The sequence below is a fragment of the Neomonachus schauinslandi genome, chromosome 6 (genome assembly GCF_002201575.2).
Source record: "Neomonachus schauinslandi chromosome 6, ASM220157v2, whole genome shotgun sequence".
Lineage (NCBI taxonomy): Eukaryota > Metazoa > Chordata > Mammalia > Carnivora > Phocidae > Neomonachus > Neomonachus schauinslandi.
In genome coordinates, this window is record NC_058408.1 from 67,543,515 (window position 1) to 67,565,756 (window position 22,242).

Here is a 22,242-nt window from a genome sequence, read left to right on the forward strand (position 1 = left end):
ACCTCGAGAGCCTCGGCTGGTCAGTGTTTTCGCCCCGCACCCGCCCGCCCGCCCACTCCCAGCACAGCAGGCAGGGTACCCTTTTAACTTGTCGCACCACGTCACCCCTCCTCTTCGGATCTTCCATCGGTGCCCATTTCAGAGGAAGATCCGAAGCCTTACAGCGCCCACAGACCCTCTGTGCTCAGGTCTCCTATGGTCTGTCTGAGCCGCCCTCCGGCTCCAAGCACGGAGCCTCTGTCCCCACTGTCCCCGCTCACGAGGTGCTCTCCCAGGACCCTGGCTGCCCCTCCTACAGGACATGCTGTTTGGGTCCACGCCAGCCCGAGGTCCCGACCCCTGTACCCGCCTCCACTTGGTCTTTCTGCAACATACCTTAAAAGCATACACTTTCATTTTGCGTCTACTATTCATTGTGTGACCCCCACCCCACCCCTCTACTTTCCCTTATGGGAGCACAGACCCCACGAGCGGGTTTCTTCGTCTTTTTCATTCTGCAGCCCAAGTACCTAGAACACCTTCAGCACATCGTGGGCAATAGACATGTGTGTAAGGAATGGACTCCTCCTCCCCAAGTGGGCTCTAACCACTCTCTTGGTTTTATTTCACCAAACCCTCTCCCTGTGGCCCCCAGTCATCTGGATGTCTCACCGTCCAAACCTCACACATGTATTCTCCACGGTGCAGCTAAAAGAACACTTGGAAATTCTCAATCTGATCAATGTCACACTCCTGCTAAAAATCCTCCAACTGTTTCTCGTTACTTTCAGGATAAAAACCAAAGTTCTCACTTGGCCTTCACAACCCGGTCCCAACCCACCTTCGCTGGTCTACACTCCTCTCTTTACGAACTCTGCTGGACTGACCTTCCAGTTTTTCCGAAGTACCGCATTCCCCACGACCTGGAGCTGGGCTAGTTTCTACTCTCTCCAGGAAGCCTTAACAGATTCCCCAAGGTTGGGTCTTACTGTCTTAGACCCCATGCTGCCTAAAGTGCCTGGCGCATCTCTTCCTAACATTCACTAGGGGCAGGTAGGGACATTTAATACTAGTCTTCCCTGCAAGGCCCCAGGCTGCACGAGGGCGGGATCCACACCCACTTTATTCCCACTGTACCCCCAGCACCTAGATCAGCGCTTGGCGTAGACATTTAGTAAATGCTTATTAAATTAATGGGGAAACCGATGTGCCTGCAAGGGGGGTGCACTCTGCTCTCCATCTCCACTCCTGCAACCCTCAATCATCCCCCCCTCCCCGCCGCTCTCTGAAAATCATCTTCATAGGAAGAGGGAAACGGAAGCCAGAGGGCTGCCCGCCCCCCCAGCTACACAGGGGAGAGCACGTTTGCCCAGAGGGAGAGCAGGAGGGGAAGGGCATGCTGGACCCAAGCCAGGTTGCCGGGACATCAAAATTCCAGCGGAATAGCTGTGCAGTTTTGAGTGTGTCTCACCCTCCAGGCCCCGCTCTGCTGTCTGTAAAGCGTGGATAATAACCCCTGCTTTACGGGCTGGCGGTATTAAATGAGATGCTGAATGTGAAAGCCATTCATAAGCTCTAACACCTGTAACACGCGCTAGTTAACGCTGGTAATGGGGACTTCGTGTATCCTTACATCGGACTGAATAACGGAGCAGCACTCTCTCAGGAACAGAGGCTCGGGTAGAAACTTTGGCAACAAAGTAAAACAATATGTAAATAATCGTTTATATAACCCGATTGTGCACGGCATCCCCACCCACCCCCACCTTCCTTCCTGAATGACCTCGCTCCAGGCTCTGGAGGACTGCCCAGGATGCGCTTGGCAGAAGCTGTGCCTGAGCTCCAGACCGAGCCGAAGGGCCCCACGGAGGGACTGCTTCCTGTGGACACACAGGCACCCGGCAATGCCAGGCCGGCTCCCCTCCGTGGGTCTGTGGGCAGCTCTGGCTAAAACAGTCTCGGTCCCCATGCCCACACTGGCGTGCAGAAATTCAGGATCCACCTCTAACCCCTCATAAAGCCCAGAGGGGTTAGAGGTAGGGTCTTATCAGAAAAAAGTCTTACTTTGTGCAGATTAGGCATAACTACGGAGTTAAAAGGACCCTTTCTTTTCACCATGGAGTCCCTTCTCGGTGCGCACAAAGCACTCCTTGGATGGGCACTGGGAAGTCATCTTGCCTCTCTGCTCCCTGCCTCTTGGGCCCTGGAGTCCCCTCTGTCCTCTTCCAGCAAGTGTCCTTCGTTGTGTCCAACCTTCACTTTGCAGGGCAGCGTAAGTCCACAGAGGTCTGTGTGAATCTGGATGAGGCCCGAGGTCCTTCTGATCACGCAGGGCAGCACCTCTCCAAAACAACCATTTCTTCTTGCAAATATCGGCCATGTTGATAGCACTCTAGCCCCCCTTCAAGCCCCTGGCCTGATACAATGGAATAATAACTACGCATCCCTCTTCTGCTCATACCTAAATCGGTTTCCTCTGCCATACTTTCTTCTGCATTTCTACTTTCTGGAAAATACGCTGATAAATAAATACACGGGCAAGTTGACACAGACTGATGTGTCAAAATGGAAACTCTGGGTTTCTCTGTGCCAGCAAGTGACGATCATCGGTGATCATTGGATCCCAGCGTTAACACAAGCAAAGTAAGAACAAAGCTTGGAAATAAAACACGCTGGTGACCAATGTTCATGAGGATGGGAGGCACCAGGCTCACCCCGCTCTCCCGTCTGGATGGGAGCAGGAGGGCTGCCTGGGAGAGGTTTTCCAGGACCACTGCCCTGCGGTTCCCACCTCCCGCCTGCACTGGGCATGCACGCCACCAGGCAAGCAGCAGCAGCTGTCTGTCTCCCTGGGGCCCAGGACAAGGGTTCTCAGGAGGCAGCAAAGAACCTCAAAATTCTCCAAACCTCATCTCCAAGCCACCAGCTGGTTTCCTGGGTGACCATGAACTATGTGGGGAATCTCTAAGATGTGGCGTGTTTGGGACGTGACCCACATGTGACGACAATATCAAGTAAGTACCATTTATTGGTTTCAGTTCATTCTTCTTTAAAAACAATTTTTGTCTTCATAATCTGATCATAAAATATATAATCAAGTAGAAATATAATATGTAATCATAGCAGCACATTTGGAAATACAAAAAAACAAAATCCAAATCACCTATAGTTTCATGACCTAAAGGAAACCACTATTTACACTGGGCATTTTCCTGTTAGTCTTGTGTGCATGTGTGTGCATGTGCACGTGTGTGTGGTGTGTGCATGTGTGTGCGTGCGTTGTAAGTACATGTGAGCGTGCATATGTGCATTGTGTGGTTCGTGCACATGTATGTGTGATGCATGAATATGAGGTGTGTGCATGTGTGTGTGGTGTGTGGATGTGTGTGTGCGTGTGTGTGCATTGTGGTATGTGTGCACATGTGTGCATGTGTGTGGTACGTGCGCATGCATGTGTGCGTGAATGTGTGGCACATGCATGCATGTGTGTATATGTGGCATGTGTACGTGTGTGCATGTATACACATGCTTGTGCATGTTATACATGTAGATTTAGATAAATGTATACACGTGTGTGTATACGTACATCCATATAATTTTTTATAAACTCTATGTGTTGTAATCTGTTTTTATTGCTTACCATTGTATCAAGGTCAATTTTCTATGACTTTAAAAGTCTTTTTAGAAATCACTTGGCATGAAATCCCAGTGAACATTTCATCACAGGCCTGCAGTAAAAGCGTGCTGTGCTCCGGCGTGAGTCAGTACGAGCAGGGTGCCCCCCAGGCTCTCCCGCTGTCCACTCCTGTCTCAGCAGAACCCACCCCTCTCCCGGGCTCGCTGCCTCAGGGACAACCGTCAGGCAGAGCCCACAGTTGTACCCGACAGCCATTTCGCTGGTGCTCTGGTGAACACCAAGGACAGCCAAGTCTCCTCCTGGAAGAAATGGTACTTTCTTTCCATCAGGATTAAGAAGTCATCTTGGGGGCTCACACCATCCCTTGAACAGACGGCGGTGAATAAATGCTGTCGTGGTCACAGGGCGGACAGCAGGGTCCAGCCCCTCACGGCCACTGCCACCATGGCGCAGACCCCAGGGCAGGTCTGCAGTGACTCTGGTCGTCTCCCGCCAGGCACCAGCCCCGTGGGCAGTGTGGGCGTGCACACAGTGAGCTTGCAAGCTCATCAGGCTTTCTGAGTACCCACTTTTGGTCTACACTGCCCAGCGCTGACTTGGTGGGAAGATAAAACACAAGCATTCGTGATAGAACAGAACGGGAGAGGTAACAATGGCAATGGGAAGTGCTATGTCCCCAGCCCATCTCTCCGTGTCCCCAGGCACCTGACCGCACCTCAGTGGCTGCGTGGAGCTCAGGGGCAGCACAAACCCCACCCCCCGGATATGGCTGCCCAGTGTCTCCTGTCTCCCGTGCCTCACCAGCTCCGGGTGCTTTCTGTTCCTGTTCTGGTACCTCTTTGACTCACCTTCTAGCACCCTCCACCTGTACTCCTAGGAACCATCCCTCCTCAAGCCCACATTTTACCCCCCTGTTCCTCAGCCTGGATCTGAGGCCCCAAGAGCCCTGGCCCCAGAACACCACTGGTCTTCTGGTCTTACAATAGGTCGAATGCTGATGGCGGACAAAGCCACTGCCTTCCCCCTCCTCCACGGTGGGAACGCGCTGCTGCCACGTGTGTGTCCCACCATCGCCGTGACGTGCGTGCATCGTGCACTACCTCAGCTTCAGGTTCACGAGGACACACTGGCCGTTGAGGGTGGGGCGTCCCTCCTCGGGGGGGTGCACGGTGCCAGGCAACGTGCCGTGATGTACGGTAGGACAAGTCCTCTTGGGCTTTGGAGGCCAAACCAAAACAAGAACACATGTTTGACGAGGCCTTCCCTCCACTGTGTTAATTCCTGACAGGTGTTTCAAGAAAAGCTGCTGCCCTCTCATTTGCTGAAGGAGAGCTGCTGGCCGTCAAATGTGCCCCAAGCACACGGACATGATTATGCATTTCTCGTAGCCGATCGTGAGCCCGGGATTCTCGGCTGCAGGTTTCAGAAACCCGACTCACGTGGCCTCAGGCAAAATAGGAGGGCTTTTTGTTTGTTTGGTTTCTTTTTCTTGTTTTTTAGAAAGAGAGCACAAGCCAGGGGTGGGGGGGGCAGGTAGAGGGAGAAAGAGCATCCTAAGCAGACTCCATACCCGGCACGGAGCCTGACGCGGGGCTCGATCTCATGACCCTGAGATCATGACCTGAGCTGAAACCAAGAGTCGGACACTTAAATGAGCCACCCAGTGCCCCAAAATATGAGGCCTTTTTGGCTCATCCCAACATGAGGTACAGGCGCGTAATTGTCTCAGCACTTGGATGAGGACATCAAACCTGGTCTCTCCGTCTCCTGCCCTATTTTCAACTTTATTGGCTACATTTGGGCAGACGCCTCCCATGCAGCCACTCCAGGCTTATGTCCCCCCACCAACCACTCTCTCCCCCCAGAGGATTCTCAAAAGCTCAGAAGTGGAATCTCATGGCTGGGGACCTGGTCTGCATCTCGTGCCTACCCTTGAATCCACCACTGTGGCCCAGGGAAGGGAATAAAGCGTATGGTCTGAGAGTCAGCAGAAACCTCCAGAAGAAGTTCTCCAAAAGAAAATCAGAGCGCGATCACCATGAGAACAGGAAACTGGCATCTGAAGGCAACAATAAAAGGCACGCTGCAACCCGCCCCTGGCCTCTCATGATCTCCTTAAACCTTTCTTTCTATTCATACAATTTCAGCAAAATCCCTGTAACTATGCCACACGCATCCCCAAACTAAATCACTCCCTCTCCAGACAACCTAAAATTACGTTCTCTGTTTGTGTCCAGCTCCAAGACTAGGGTCTCTCAATGAGGTCTGGCTACAGCACCCCAGAGTTGGACACCTTTAGACGGAATGACAGAGGTAAACATTCCCGACACGTACAAGCGTTCTCGCATACCAGAGTGGAGAGAAAACAGGACAATGCAGTAGCATTTCCCATTTGGCAACGAGAAGGGGGAACAGCATAGAGGCTCAGCAGTCCTTTGCCAAATCCTGTTCCGCTGGACAAGAACAGAACGGCAAGGATGCGTGTTCCTGCAGGCAGGGAGGTCCCTCACCAGCCCACAGCCCTGCTTCCCTCTCTGAGCGCATCCCCTTTGCCCCTTGTCCATTTCCACGTCTGGGGAGGATCCGTTAGTGACTCCTCGCAGGTGCGGCAGGCTTGGGCATCAAGGGGCTGCCCAGCATAGGCCCTGTTAGCCAAGCTCAGATTTCTCTGGAAAAAGAGCCCCTCAGAAGCCTTGTACTTAGTGCTCTGTCAGCGCATTTGCATTTAGTCATTTCATGGGATATTAATCAAAGCAAGAGAAGTTGTCCTAACTGCGGGCTCTGGCCTGGGAGTTCCGTCTCTTAACAACAGCCTGAGGGCTCTACCCTCCCCCTCAGCTTGCTGGCCCCCACCCCCTCCCCCACCCCATGCCCACCCCAGCAGAGAAATTGGGAATAGACCTGCCTCCCGCCCTGCAGCCCAGGGTCAAGTGTTCTGTCCATGAGCCACTGATCTGCACCCTCACCCCAGCTCTCTTCTCCCACAGCCTGCGAGCCATCGGAAGGCTTCTCAAAATGTTGTTGACACACAGCAAAGGGTAGAAATCACCCACCTTGCAGCCCCGTGGAAATCAGAGGTGGCAGGCCAGCGTCACCCTCGCCAGGCCAAGAGACAAGGACACCAGGGCCCTCCCGGTCACCACCCTCCCTTCTGCCCAAGGGCTCCACTCACCGTACACTGGTTTGGCCTGTTTCTGAAGCTCACGTAAGTGGAACTCTACAGTACGTATCCTCTTCTGTCAAGCTTCTCGCCCTCACACGGGACCTGTGCACTCCAGTCATGTTGCACGGACCGACAGTTGGCTTTTGTTCATTGGTGAATAGTGTTTACGATGTTCTTACCCATTCCACTCAGTCTTTCCAGTGTGGGACTATACAGACAACATCACTAAAAATGCTGTGTCGCCGGTCGGGACACACAAGCGCTCACACAAGCACGACTGGAATTGTTTGGAAATGCACCCATTCAGGAAATACCCCTCTGCTCTGCTAGGTCGCTGCTCGGCCCCACCAGCAGGGGGCGACAGCTCCAGCAGGTGCTCCAGGTGTGCGGCCCAGGTCTGCCCCGGCAGCCATCCCAGTGGAGGGTGGGCTGAGATCTCCTAGATCTCCTACCGCCACTGTCTCATTTCCCGGATGACAAGGGAGGCTGAGCGTCTCTCCGTGTCGATTTGGATACCCCTCTTGCAGATGCCCACTTTGCTGCGGGGCTGGTTATCGTCTCTCATTTAGTTGTAGGAGCCCTGGACGTGAGCCCTTTGTGCTTCCGTGAGCTCTAACACCTTCTCCCGTCCCGCGGCCCTTCGCTCTGCAGTGAGGTCTCTGACGACCACGAGGACGAGTGGCCCTCGGGCTCTGGCTCCGTCCTTGGTCGGTCTTATCTTCTGCTCTGTTTCTGGTCTTCCTGCTTCTTCCAGAATGACTTCCATCGCAGGGCAGAGAACCTGCTGCTCCCTGTCCTACAAAGCACCGCATTACCTGGATCTCAGCTACCAAGGGCAGAAAGGACCTTTTTTTATCCAAGACAAATGTTTCTTCTTTTTCTCTCCCAGATGGACCAACTTTGGGAGAAGTTTATCTCTTTCTCATAGAAACTCACTGGGAACTTCCAGAAGGAGCCAACACATTCCACAGCCTAGAAGGTTCTACCAAGAGCTTTAACGAGGACAAGAACACAGTCTCAAACAGCACCTGTCCTGGGTCCCAAGAGAAAGTGGGCAACAATTTATGGCTGGTCTGTTAGAGCATCACAAAGACTGCTAACTCCGCAGCGGGCGAAAGGAAGACCCTCGTCGCCGTCCGTCCTACCTGGGACGGTACAAGGTGGGCTCCATCATGGTAGCACCCCACTGCTAGGCACTGGCTCCCGGCAGGAGTCTTTCACAGCTCAGACTGGCTTACGGATGTAACAGGACAGAGAGAGGCAGGGAGGGCGGACTAACCAGGTCATGTAACCGAATGGTCCAGCCAGAAGCTGCCCAGCAATTTCGCCTGGACCCGTCTCTCACCTCCTTCAATCCCCCTCTCCTCCAGGGTAGCTTCGTTGGTTCATTCGGCATCAGCGAGCAGCCACTCCGGCTGGCCTGCTACCTTCGCAGACACCCCAGGGCAAGGCAGACCCGTCTCTTCCCAATACTCAGACACTGAGCCCCGCCTCCTGGCTCGGATCCCGTTCCCCCCTTGGAACGACGGGGGCAGAATCCTCTCCCACCGCCCTCCACACCCAGAGGGAAGCCGGCATATGTCACTAAAGGAGACACAGTGGGTGTGGGGAGGGGGAAACAAAGTCATTCACGAACTGGCAGCGCGTTAATAACTTGCGGCGAATGCCACTACTTGCCCACCCCGTGTCCGTTCCCACTACCTCTTCTTCCCGGCTGATGGAATCTCAATTTTGTTTGTTTGGCAATATGCCTGGTTTCAGGACATCAATCACCAAATCAAAATTAATAAACACATTCCCTTTTTCCAGATTATTTTTTTTAAAGATTTTATTTATTTATTTAAGAGAGAGAGAGAATGAGAGACAGAGAGCACGAGAGGGAAGAGGGCAGAGGGGGAAGCAGACCCCCCGCTGAGCAGGGAGCCCAATGTGGGACTCGATCCCGGGACTCCAGGATCATGACCTGAGCCGAAGGCAGTCGCTTAACCAACTGAGCCACCCAGGCGCCCCCTTTTTCCAGATTATTTAATGGATGGATTCATAACAAGCTCTGGTCAATAAGATAGAGGGAAAATCTGCTAGGGGAAAGATTTTCCTCCCTGAAAGGCAGAATGGTTCGTGCAGAGAGCTCCCGTGCTACCCGGGCCCACTCCCAGCACCTGCCTCTGGGCATGGTTGTATAGGGACGTGATGGCTGGAGCCAGGGACGTGATGGCTGGAGCCTCTGCAGCCACCTTGTGGACCTTGAGGGGAAGGCCAGGAGAATAGCAGGAATGCCAACCCAGAGCCCTGATGTCCTGGAGCCACGGACCCAACCCCAGAACCACCATCCCCGGGCTGCTGGTCAGGAAAGCCAGGCTATCTTACAGCTGTACACAGCCTAACTATTCCACTACACATAGGCACCTCTCTGCAGCAGTGGGAGACAAGGAACAAGCAGACCTTCGGTCAACCACCCTTTGCTGAGTCAAAACTATCTGGGTTACCATCAACCCATGGTAATCAAAGACAGGCCTAAAAGAGGGACAAGCCACAGGTGCTCCTCCTGCCCCTGAATCTCTGTCACTCTTTTCCCTTTCCCTTGTATGAAGTCGAGCCTTAGGAAATCGATGACATTCAATGCGTTCCAACCTACAAACAAGGCAATTTCATATGGTTCGACCTCATGCAAACTTGTAACCAGAAGGGACGCCCTGCATCTCTGCATGAACCCTGCTTTCCCAGCTGTGGTGGATCCTCGAGCAACATTTGGAAGCAGAACTTGGAGTCAGAGGTGCAGGGGGGCTGTGACAGGTGCAGCTGCCGCTGAGCACCCTGGGAGAAGAACTCACCACCCATCAGCTGGGCGCACAGCCTTGGCCTCTGGGCACTCTAGCCTAGCGCTACCCAGTAGAACTTCCTACCATGACGCCCATCTTCCATTCTGCACCGGCCAGAAGGGAACTCAAGTCGTGTGTGACAGCTTGAGTCCCATGAGCACTGGAGCTGTGGCCTAGTATGACTGAGAAACTGAATTTTAATAGCATTTAATTTTAATTCCTTTCCATTTCCATTGTTGCGAGCTGGCTTGCGGCAACCATAATGGATAGTGCAGCCCTAGACTTGAATGACCGTCCCCACGGCCTCATTTAAATCGCAGCAACTGACCTTGAGCCTGCTCTGTCATTCTGGTAAAAGCGACATCGGCAAACGCGACCCAAGTTGCAGCGGGCGGAGGGCGTGATAACCAGGCTGAAGCCTGAGCGAGGTCTGGGTGGGGAGGCCTGAGTCAAGTGTGTGACGTTGCTGCGAGGTCACTCGGTAGGGCCGGCACCTGCTGCCGAGCTGGGAATACTACACGGAGGCTGGAAAGCTGCCACGCTTGGCTCACTTCTCCGCGGAGGTTGACCTTGGGGCAACTCCAGGTCCCAGTATCATCTCCTCAGTTTGGGCATTTACTGAAGGGTGAGGAGGAAGGGTGGTGGCCGTTAGCTCACCATTTGTCCACAAGCCTCTCATCCTCTGGAACCAGCCCCATCGCCAGAAATGACAGTGTCTGGAGTGTCTGAGGCGCGCCTCCTGGCACAGGGCTCTGCCTGTTGCAGCATGGCTAAGACAGCTAGGGAAGCTCATCTAACGATTTAAGGCTCTGAGTGTCTCCCCGCCCCCCAGCCAGGCACTGCTGTAAGCCCCACGGGCCCACAGATGAGCAAGATGAGCAGACAAAGTCCCTCCCTGCACACACTTTACTTTCATATGGTCCATTCTAAGAGGGCTCCTTGCAAATAATCATTGGAACGATCCTGCAAGCTCAACACCCTGGCAGCTTTCCACTGAAAACTAAGTGCTTTTGGAGAAGAGCTCGGTGTTCCAAGTAGTTTGGCACACACCCCACTCCCGTGCAGCCCTTTCCACCCGGGAGTCTGTCCTGGGCTCCCACAGCAGGCTTCGGGGAATCCTGAGAGCACGCATCATGGCTAAGACAGATGACACATTGCCAGGCCGGACCCAGGAGCCGCTTGACGCTGAGAACATCCAGGGAGGCCGAGGAACACCTGGAAGGCTCTGCGTGGTGAGCAGCTCAGGACTCCAGCGCTCACTTCTGCTCCCTCCAGATTCTTAAGCAAGTCATGCTTCTCAACTCCGATCACAAGACAGGGGGACAGATGTCTCCAGGACATACTTAAGACTGCCAGTTCGTCCTGCAAAGAGTCTTGAGAAAAGATATCATCAGTATGAATCAAAAGTATGACTGTGGGACTACCTGACTTGCAAAGGGACCACCGTGACTTCTTGGTCAGTTCGTGGAGTTTGATTCCTTCACCCACTCAACCAACATTGGTGATTAGTACCCAGAAATATGCTAAGTATTTAGAGAGTACAGAGTCTAAAAATATAAATGGTGCCTGACCTTGGGAAGCTTTTAACGGCAGATAGACTAACAAACTGGTCATAACATGGGGGATCAGCACTAGCAACAAGGCACAAGGCACACAGAGCCCAGGGCACGGCCGTGTGCAGAGAAGAGGCTTGTGGGCAGAGGGTGTCAGAGAAGGTTCCCCAGGGAGAAGCAGCCCCAAGCTGGGTCTTACAGATGCTCCGAAAATGGTGTGGTTTATCTTATTTATTTAAGAAAGAGAGAGAAAATGCACATGAGCCGGGGCAGGGGGAAGGGGGGCAGAGGAAGAAGCAAGCTCCCTGCTGAGCAGGGAGCCTGACATGGGACTCGATCCCAGGACCCTGGGATCATGACCTGAGCTGGAGGCAGACGCTTAACCAACTGAGCCACCCGGGTGCCCCTGAAAACCACATGGTTTTAACTTAATTCTCACCACACATCAGAACCACGAGCCCATTCCCGACTAATTAAATAAGAACCTTTGAAGCTCAGGCCCAGGCCAGGTGTTTTCTAAAAGCTCCCAGGTGGTTCGAATGTGCGGCCAGAGCTGCGATCCACCGCCCTTCTAGCTGGTGTGTCCCTGACTAGTCGCATTCCCAGGTTAGTGTGGCACCAACACACAATTCAAGCCAAACCAACCAACAAGATGTAATTCATATTCATTGCAATGAACTAGAAATAGACACAGTAATAAAAGCAAGACCCAGGAAAATTCAGCGATGGATGATTTATGTGGGGATATATGGCAGAAATCACACGGGTCCAGAAACATGAGCCCCTTCGTTTGGAGCAGATGCATCGCAGAGTAGAGGTACTTCGGAGTTAACCCTGACCTGAGCCTTACATTAGGAATCAAGGCAGTACCGGAAGCCCTGACCTATCTCCATACACACCCCCAGCTCCCCGCTCTCTGCCCCAAGGGGAGAAGTGACAGTCACACACACACCTCAACGAGACGCCTGGTGTTTCGCGGGAGGAGAGTGAGGAAGGAATGAAGAAAGGGGCATGATAAAGTATAGTAAGACGTTAAGAGAAGACTGCACGTAACGCAGCATAGTCCTCTACTTTCTACCGTGCACCTTTAGGAAAATGGACTTTGTCAGCCGGAGGCTGGCCGTGGCTGACGTGTTCAGAGCTCTGATCCTGTGGCGAGGGCCCCGGCTGCAGTGCCTGAGGAAGAGCAGGACGACTGTGCGGGGAGGATCCGGAAGAGCTGGGTCCTCAGGCCTCGGCGGGGAGCTCCCTCCCAGGCAGGTGTCAGTGACACGTGGGCCACCTGGCCCACGCCTAGACGCTAACGGGCCCCGGAGCGATATTTCCCACCCTGCCCCGCGCTCTGCCTGCCTTGAACCCAGTGTGTACGGTGAACCCTGGTGGCTGGGAGCTGGTTAGCCTGCTTCTCTTCTCGGCAGAGTCCCTGGCTACGGAGCACCTGCTTGCCCGCCTTAACCCCTGCACTAGGCCTCCCCCATCTCTGGTCGGCATGAACCTTACCTTCTTGGGGCTTGGCGTCTGCCTCGCAGTGTTCTCGTCGTGGGACATGTCCTAGCAGAGGGTCAAAATGCCCCCTCAGTGACATAAACTCAGAATCAGAGGCCCCGAATGAGAACACCGGATAAGCCTCACTTGGTCCTTACTACTTGCAGTGAAGACCGGCGCAGCGTTCTTGGATCCGGAGCGCGGTACCACCGACGCGAACGAGCCCACTCCACTTCCCTCACGTAAGTCACAAGCAAGAGAGCGAGCGAGTGATGTCAGCCAACGCGCACATCCTCCAGGTCTGCAGGCTTCCACCCAAGCGTGTGTGCGGCATCAGCTGCTATTCCATGGCCAGCTACACGCAGTACAGACAGTCTCCCAGGCCCGTCCCTGGGGTCTCGAGCCCAGAGTCAGCCGGGTTGCCTGATGGTAAGCGTGGTAGTAACTGCCACTTATGAAGTGTGTCCGGCCTTCAGAGGCTGACCTAACGCGTGACAAACGTTACCTCATTCCATCCTCACACCACCCATGGGCTCGGGATCATCATTACCTCCTTTTGCAGGCGATGAAGCTGAGGCCGGAGGACATAAAGTGACTTCCTGAGGTCCCACGTGGAGAGTCGACCCCCCAGCCGCCGCGTCCCATCTCGAGGGACCCCGTCCCTAAGCACGATTCCTCTGTCGGAAGCATAGGCGCCTGACTTGGACCAGGAGGCTGGCTTCTAGCCCTCCCTCTCCTGCTTGCTTGGCCCCGTGTGGGGTGCTCCCGCGGGGTAAAATGAGGCTCGTCCTCCCACCCTGCCTGGGTCACCAAGTGACCATAGCAACTGCGTGAGACAGAACGGCTCTGGGGGCAGCACCAGGTCCATCTTGCATCCCCGGCCTGTGCGCTCGATTAATGTTTATTGAAGTAATAGTGCATCCAGAGTGCTCGGAAGCTGAGCATTGTCGGTGCGGACCTCCCAGCTGCAGAGGGCGCTGCAGTCGGCGGCCACCTCTGGGAGGCCCCCCAACCCCGCTGCTGCTGCAGCCTCCCCAACAGCGTGTGCATTCATTTCCAACGTGCCCCGACCCCGGCCTCCAAACCCCCCCGCCGGCCTACAAGCGGCGACAGAGGGCCATCATCATATCCAGCAGCCGCTCGTCACGTCAGCCCTTTCAAAGCCACCAGCGTCCCCATGACCAGCAGTCGTGACCTCTTCACTGGGGGGTCAGTAACGACCTGCCAGGATTTCTCCTTTGCAAACATTCGCTCCGAAACAGAAAACCAAGAACACACCTCCCATCAGACAGAAGCGCCCTTGCAGCTGAGCCACCAAATGCCAATCCAGGGAGACGAGTAAACCCCAGTAGGGCCGACACGAGCCCCACCCCAGCCTAGCAAAAGCTCGGGTCCAACTTCATGCATCCTGGTTTATGGGACAGCTCAGCTAATAAGCTCCCAGTCTGTCGCCCCTGCACACCCCATGGCCTAACGCCCTGAGAACCAGGCATCCCTCCACAGCAGCTCGGGTCCGTGGGGTCAGTGGGGTCCGTGGGGATCGCTCTCCATTGGCTCAGGAGAGCTGAGAGGATTGAGGGAAGTAGCTGAGATGCACACACACGAAGCCTGTCCCAGATCTGCCCATCACAACAGACAGGGGCCACAGCTCCAGGCCTCACGTGGAATTCTGCCCTGGAAACAAGCCAGGCCGGGGGAGTGGACAGAGCCATCAGATTGCACACCTGTGGCTCCTAAAAAAAACCCAGAGGGGTCCCAGGATGGCGCTGCGAGGACAGGACATGTCATCATAACCCTGTGGAGGGACAGAACCAGCGGGGATGATGTGGTGGTGGCAGAGGGTGCCACGAGGCCCCCCGTCTACACAGTCATGCCCTGCCTATGGCAGGCACCACACGGCCCATCAGCTTCTGCTGTGCAGGACCACGCTGCCATCCACACGCCCCGGGATGGCTGTCGCGACACGGGGGGGTGGGCCCCACTGTCTGGGGTGGGGGGAGGCTTTGCACCCACCCAACCCAAAAGGCAGAAAGCCCAGGACTCTTCCTGGCAGCCCTGTGTCTGTGAGGTGTAAGAATTTGCCGTCTGTGGCACTGAGCTGAGCCCTGAAAAGCAGCAGTGAAGGTCACCGTCTCGTGGAAAAGCCCACGGACGTGGCCACATGGCAGCAGGGTTTGTAGTTGAATATGAAGCTGGAAAGGTAAACCAAGGTTGGGCTGTGAAGGCTTGACATGCCGACCCAAACTGCCTGCACTCTATCTCTACGTTTGTGATCTCTAGATTTGGGGGCAGTAAAAGATGACCCAGAAGGTGAAGGAGGAAAATATTAAAACTTCCATATCCAGGTAGCCCCCGCTTTTTGGAAGTTCACCTTAAGCCACTTTGCTGTTGCTGAAGACCTGCATTAGTACCTGTTCTTGCTAACTGAAGGACATCCGAAGAGGATTTTCACTTTGACGAAAAAAAAGTGAAAAGCGAAAATCGCATTCAGCATCCCCGTTTTGCAGCGAGATGCTATGGGGCAGCGCCCGGAGCGGCGAGAGGGGCCCCCCCAGCTCCTTCCCCGGGACCCACACTCAGCACCTCAGCATCAGGCCGCCAGAGCTGTGGACTGCGTCTCTGAGCATCAATTTGTCTTGTGCGTCCATTAGCAAGATGTGACCTAAGATGTGTCAGAAAAGCCTAAGGCAGATTATTTTTCGGGTCTGGGAATACTAAAAAAATCTTCCCTATAAATCGATACTAACTGCTTCTTCTCTACGCCATTTTGGCTTATGGAAGTTTTCACACTCCACTTCCTGACCCGCTGCAGTCATTTTTATATAATTAAATACAAAATAAATCAAGCTCCTTCAATATTCACTCTAAGCAATGCCTTTCACACCTTCACCTGGTGCACGTATCAGCGATCGGTCATCGAGGCGTTGAGGGATCAGACCCCGGGTGACAGCGGTGACTTCATCCCTGGGCTCTCCATCCACACAGCGCAACCTACAACAGACAAGCTTCGGTAAGTGGAATTACAGAGAGATCTAGTTGTTCACTAAACTAACCATCCGAAAAATGGGCAAGAGGCTTAAAATTTTTTCTAAAAAAGGAACTGTGGATTATATAATAAGGGAAGACAAAGTGAACAAGAAGAGCAGTCGTGGTGAGCGCTCAGTCAGCCACATCGTCAGGGAAACAGTGATAATATAATCAGCTTCCACACGTCAGCCGAACAGTTGCCAAATTATCAAGACTACCTGAAATGCATCCTTACATTCAGTGTTGGGAACGAGAAACTGAATCCGAGGCATCAACGTGCCTCAGGTATTAGCTGACAACGGCAATTAACAAGACGTCTAAAAGTACTGTTTACGTGATCTTCACCTTGTCTTTTCTGAATTTTTATGCATTCTTCAAAATGAGCATAACATACTGGCACCGTAACATGCGTATAAAATTACAGACGATTGAGCACACATCTGCAGACGCCCACACTCAACACCCCCACCGCCCGCCGCAGGCAATCAAAGGTGGGGAGCTGGCCCAGGTCCCCATCTGGGCCCTGCACTTCCCGAGACTCCACCACAGGAGGAAAACCCTTCCGGAGGGAGGCTGAGCACTGCCTCCTTCACGGCTGTGTCTGAGACCACCCCAACCCCGACACCCTCCAGGCTGGCCCGGACTCTTCCTGGCTATGGCCACTGGCCAAGGAGGAAACACGCCCAGCTGAATTCCGCGCTGCACCTCAGGGTTGTGGGCCGAGTCACACCAATCCCACACATGCGAGGTAAAGAAGGCGCCCTAGATGCTCTGGTGGCAACATCAACTCGGCCTCACAGTGTGTATTTGGAGAATGCTGATTTTCCATACATGCTCGTGGCTTTCTTTGCAAATCAATCTGTGTACATTTTTTACCAGTGGTCATTAACATACTGAGCCGATCACATAGCAGGAATGCAGATTAGTGTGTCAAAAGCAGGCGAGACAGGAGGTGAAGGGCTGTGGATTGGGAGGCCCTGGGCCGGATGGCTTCCCGCAGTGCCCAGCCAGAGACTCCACGGGCCCCTGTTCCCTGCGGGTACAAACCAGCACGGCGTGAGGCGCTCACAGAACCACGGGATCTGCACCAGCACCGTGTCCTGTCCGTGTGGCCTGAACAACAATCACGGATTTCTTTGGGTCCTCGCATGGCGGGGGCAGGGCGGGAGCGGCGAGGGAGCTCTCCGGGGCCCCTTTTACTGGGGCACTGACCCCCCTCATGGCGGCTCCACCCTCATGACCGATCGCCTCCCGAGGCCCACCTCCTAACACCCGCACCCTGGTTACGGTTGAGCATGTCAGTTTGGGCCACGCACCTGGTCTGCGGCTCCCGATTGAAGACGAACAAACTCACGCCGAGGGATGCTGACTGCGGGGCTGTGGGGGGACAGCCGCACCGCCTGGCGGCCGGGCCCTGACCTCCGCCCTGCCTGGGCACCCCAACAGCCTCGGGCAACTTTTGGTGTAAGCTTACAGGAGGAGGGGGTGCGGCTGGTCTGTTCGACCACGAGCTGGGAATCCAACTGTGACCGAGGAAAGGACCAAATCCCCGGAAAGGGAGTGAGGAGCAGACGAAGGAAAACGTGAGCGTGAGGCCCCGTCGCTGGGCCAGGCTCGGCGTCCCGGCACAACTGTGCGGGTTTGGCGCCCCCTGCTGTCCCCTTCCTGCCTGTGTCTGTGTCCTGCGTCCCTGTCCCCTGTGACCTCTTCCCTGTGTCCCCCTTGTCCCGGCTCCTGTATTTCCCATGTCCTGCCAGAGACAGATGTCCGACCATGGTGCCGGTGAGGGGGGGGGTCTGCAAAACGAGCATTTAGCCATGGAGGGCACAATATTGCAAAAATGCACCTGAATCATCAGCCATGTCGAATCTGATTTAAGAGCATCAAGAGCAATAAGGTGTCGGGCTGGGGCATTTCAATCATTTCTTCAAGAAACAACTAATTAGCTTCTACACTGAGCCAGGAGGCATTGTCAATGTACAGAGGGTATTTAATACAGGCTGGGGCAGGCGCCCTACTCTCAAAGTCTTTCCACCCAGGGAGAAAGGGGGGAAAATGGTTGAATCATATCAGTTCCTTTATTGACCTAACCACTTAAGCATTATCTCCAATGTCAACAACAATGCTGTAGACTAATCAATTCCAGGTTACAGACGGGGAAACTGAGGCTCGGAGGCCAGAGGACCCAGGCCAGAGGTGGCGAGGCAGGTCTCAAGCCCTGGTCCGCCTGACTCCAAACTCCATGCTCTGTGCACCCACATCCTTCTGTGGCTGGTTCTGTTGTATGCAGGGGGAACAGAAGCCACCCGCGGCCACACGCAGGCACACATCTGTGACAGTGTCACCTCGGCAGCTACAGGAACGTAAGGGCGGGATGGGGTGCATACAAATGTTTTATTTCCTTTACTTTAAAAACAAAGTTTTGGGGCACCCAGGTGGCTCAGTTGGTTAGCATCTGCCTTCGGCTTAGGTCATGATCCCAGGGTCCTGGGATCGAGCCCCGCATCGGGCTCCCTGCTCCGCGGGGAGCCTGCTTCTCCCTCTGCCACTCCCCCCGTTTGTGCTCGCTCACTCTCTCAAATAAATAAAATCTTTTTTAAAAATAAAAAATAAATTAAAAAAAAACAAAGTTTTAAAGCCACATATAACTCATGGTGCATTGCAAAATAAAAATATTTTTAAGTGCTAATAAAGGTTGTTAATGGTAGAAAAAAGTCAATATTTGTTCATTCTGGTTGGTGGGTACACGGCTGTTCAGCTCCATATTCTCCATACAGCTCCATATTTTTAAAAATTTTCCCTAGGGGCGCCTGGGTGGCTCAGTCGGTTAAGCATCTGCCTTCGGCTCAGGTCATGACCCCAGGGACCTGGGATCGAGCCCCGCATCGGGCTCCCTGCTCCGCGGGGAGCCTGCTTCTCAACCTCTCTCTCTGCCTGCCACTCTGCCTACTTGTGTTCTCTCTCTCTGTCAAATAAATAAATAAAATCTTAAAAAAAAAAATTCCCTAAATAATATTTTTAAAGAAGAAGGAAAAGAAACTGAAAGGAAGGAAGTATCCTCCAAGGATCTGAATATGAAATCATGGAACCAGTCCACCCGCTGAGCGATTACGCATGAGTGTGACTGTGAAAACACAGGTTCGGTCCTCACGGAGAAAATCCAGCTATTTATACGGCGTTTTCACCTGGGGACCTCTGAGCATGTCACCAACAGGAATTAATTGCCCCTCCTGTCACCTCCTGAAACAGGAGTGCTTCACAGATTGTTAAATCACGTCTGGGGAGAAGGATGGGTCTGGTCTGACAGCACAGCGTGGATTGGGACTGGAGGCCCCGGGTAGGACGGCAACTGTGACCGTGACCGTGTCCCCGCCTGCCGTGCTGAGATGTGCCGCACCTTTAACGGGCAGTTCCTGCAGAGGACAGCCTCCTGTCTTCACAAGAAGCCCCATCTGAAAATATCCTTCCACATATAAATAGAGATCTTTTAGGGGCGCCTGGGTGGCTCAGTCGGTTAAGCGGCTGCCTTCGGCTCAGGTCATGATCCCAGGGTCCTGGGATCGAGCCCCGCATCAGGCTCCCTCTCAGTGGAGAGTCTGCTTCTCCCTCTCCCTCTGCCTGCCTCTCTGCCTACTTGTGCTCTCTCTCTAGCTCTCTGTTAAATAAATAAATCTTTAATAAATAAATAAATAAATAAAGAGAGATCTTTTTCAGGGACAACCCAAACCACATCCTCTGGCTTTTATTTTACATATTCAGCCAGGCTTTTCCAAGCACTGGGCCTCCTTCCCTGGGTCCCCTCCTCTCAGCAGATGGGGCCTGGGAGGAGCAGGGACACCTGTCGGCAGCGGGGGCTCCAGAACTCTGCGGGATGTGGGTCCTGGCACCCATCTTCTCCGCGGCAACGCTCCCTGCCCGCCTGACTCCCACAGCACGCAGGGCCAGCAATGGGCCGAGACACTAACAGGGGTCTGGGCCTCCGCCCTCAATGCCTGGCCTCCCTCCCGGGCTCCAGGCTACCGCCTGCAGTAATCCTAGAGCAGAGATCTGACCCCCGCTGAGAATCACGCCTCCCTGCCTGGGGCAGGTGGATCTGCACGCCTTGCACGCAGCCTGCAGCTGGCAGCCTGGCCCCCGGAAGCCTCCACCTGTCCTCCCCTGTCCCCCTTCCCAGGAGCAGTGCACCCCATAGGCAATTCCTCAGAGAGCACCCACAGACTCCCCCAGGCCCGTCCAGGGAAGGAGTCCCGAGCTCGGCTGTCAAGTTTCAGCGAGAGGTGCTGGCAGCAGAGGGCCAGGGGGCTCCAGGCTGGGGGTCCGCAGGAAGGGACTCAGAGCTGCATCCCGCGGCCCAGCCGAGGCAGGAAAGCATTCAGGGGGGCACCCCTCTTTCTCAGGTGCACCTTCCCGGGGCAACCGCCTGGAGACCCTGGCACAGTCTACGGAAGCTCTGGGCACGCGGCCCCTGGGGGTCAGGCGTGGACACCACAGCAACCCCAGCCCTGAGACTGCTGGGCCCGGAGCCTGAGCCCCCCACACCCAGGGCTGCGGGTTCATCCCGTGGCCAGGGTACCCTCCGCGGGAAGGGACACGGCCGACACTCCGGCCGCTGTCCAGGACAGGCTGCTGGGTCACAGGGCGTCCCACTCACCAGGAGCAGACATGTGGGTTCCAGCTCTGGTGTCTGACCTGCTTTGCCTCCAGTTCCTGCTCACGTGCCCAGTTCCCTGCTAAACTAAGTTACTTTACAGTAGATACGATATACTACACACATACACATCCCGCTTTGCAAAGCTTTCTGTTAACGCACTTTGCTTCTACGAAGGACCTATATTAGTACCTGTTCTCGCTAAGCAGAAGACATCTGAAGAGGATTTTTGCTTTTACAATGAAAGGCTTAAAGCGAAAATCGCGTTCAGCGTCTGTTTTTCAGAGAGCTGCTATAGCGGCAGCGCCCAGAGCGGCAAGAGGGGCCCCCCCAGCTCCTTCCCCAGGACCCACACTCAGCATCTCAGCATCAGGCCGCCAGAGCTGTGGACTGCGTCTCTGAGCATCAATTTGTTTTGTGCATCCATTAGCAAGATATGCCCTAAGATGTGTCAGAAAAGCCTAAGGCAGGTTTTCTTGGGTCTGGGAATGCCCAAATATTTTCCATATAAGTGAAAGGTAACTGCTTCTTCAATTTATGCCCCTTTAGCTTACAGAAGCTTCCAGAGGAATGCTCCACTTTGGGTAGCGGGGAAAGCCTGCCTCTGTGGCAGAAATGGCAGGTAGACTGAAGCCACACTTTAGAGGATGCTGAAGTAAGGATATATTTGTATATGTGATACCGTTCGTAATGGGGAGTCATCAACGTTTAACGAGGAGAGTGATTTGATCCGAGCTGTGCTTGGGAAACTAAAATGGCCCCACGTGTCCAGCGGATCCAAGCGGGGAGATGCGAGAAGTGAAGGCACTCGGAGCCACAGAGTCCCTGCCGCACACGGAGCCCCTACAGGGAGGGTCCAGAATGGCCCACGGCCCATTCCACAGAGCGCCAGCCACGTCCTGCCCCTCACGCTGAAAACCACACCTTAGGCATTAAGACAGACACAGACACAGCACGAGACCCAAGTGCACGAGCATCAGCACCTCTGTCTTTGCAGGGAAAGTCTGTGCCTTCCCGTGCCAGAAGCTTCCACAGTCCCCCCACCACCACCACGGCTGAGCCGGTGCCATCTCATGAGGGTGCACCAGCCCACGTCTGGCTTTAATGACCATTGTCTAAAAGAAACATATCCGGAGAACTGGACAGGAAGGAAAAGCTTGTGTTTGGGTGGAAAGGGAGGAGGATGTGCTTTATCTCAAACCATCTAGCTTCTATTTAATAAAACCATCCATTGCCAAACCCATGTCAGGCCAGGATTCTCACAATGCTCACACAGAATAGAATATAAGGGCCTAAAATGGAAATGCCTCTCATTTGTTGCTCTGGCGTGGCAGATAGCCCTTTCCTGACATTCGGGGAAATGGACTTTGCTTTCAGAGAGAACAGCCTATAAAACAATGTGGGTTGGGCAGAATGTGCGGAAATGCCTAACCCTGGCCACGGGCATCGAGCGTGTCTGTGGCACATGAAGAGCATTCCCGAACAGGGACCTGGTGTGGTTCATCGTGCCCTCATCAGAGGGCGCTGCACAGAGCAAATGCCTTCCAAAGATGAGTGCACATATAACCAGTTTGATGCGATGTCTCAATCCCTGCTATACATATTAACGGGTCCCTCACACTGGGAAGCCTATGAGTCTCCACAATTCAGCATGAATCCAACTGGGGAACAAGATGCCAGGTACTCATTTCTTGCAGACAGCCTTGAAAAAAGAGCAGGGATGGAGGTGAGTTTTGGTATACCACAATATGCTGTGGCATGTTATAGTATACTGTGGTATGCTATAATATTCTGTGGTATGCTGTGGCAGGCTATAGTATCCTGTGCTATTCTGTGGCAGGCAGGCTATAGTATCCTGTGCTATGCTGTGGCACGCTATTGTATCCTGTGCTATGCTGTGGCAGGCAGGCTATAGTATCCTGTGGTATGCT

The 22,242-nt window shown here is 54.0% G+C and overlaps 1 protein-coding gene across 1 annotated transcript in view; it reads right to left on the minus strand.

Annotated features, from left to right (window-relative positions):
* Positions 1–22,242, minus strand: part of CNIH3 (cornichon family AMPA receptor auxiliary protein 3) — a 218,974-nt gene that overhangs the window by 148,635 nt on the left and 48,097 nt on the right. The window contains exon 2 of the transcript XR_002479778.1: positions 15,521–15,627. The gene's annotated coding sequence lies outside the window, so the exon portion shown is untranslated. The remainder of the gene's footprint in view (positions 1–15,520; positions 15,628–22,242) is intronic.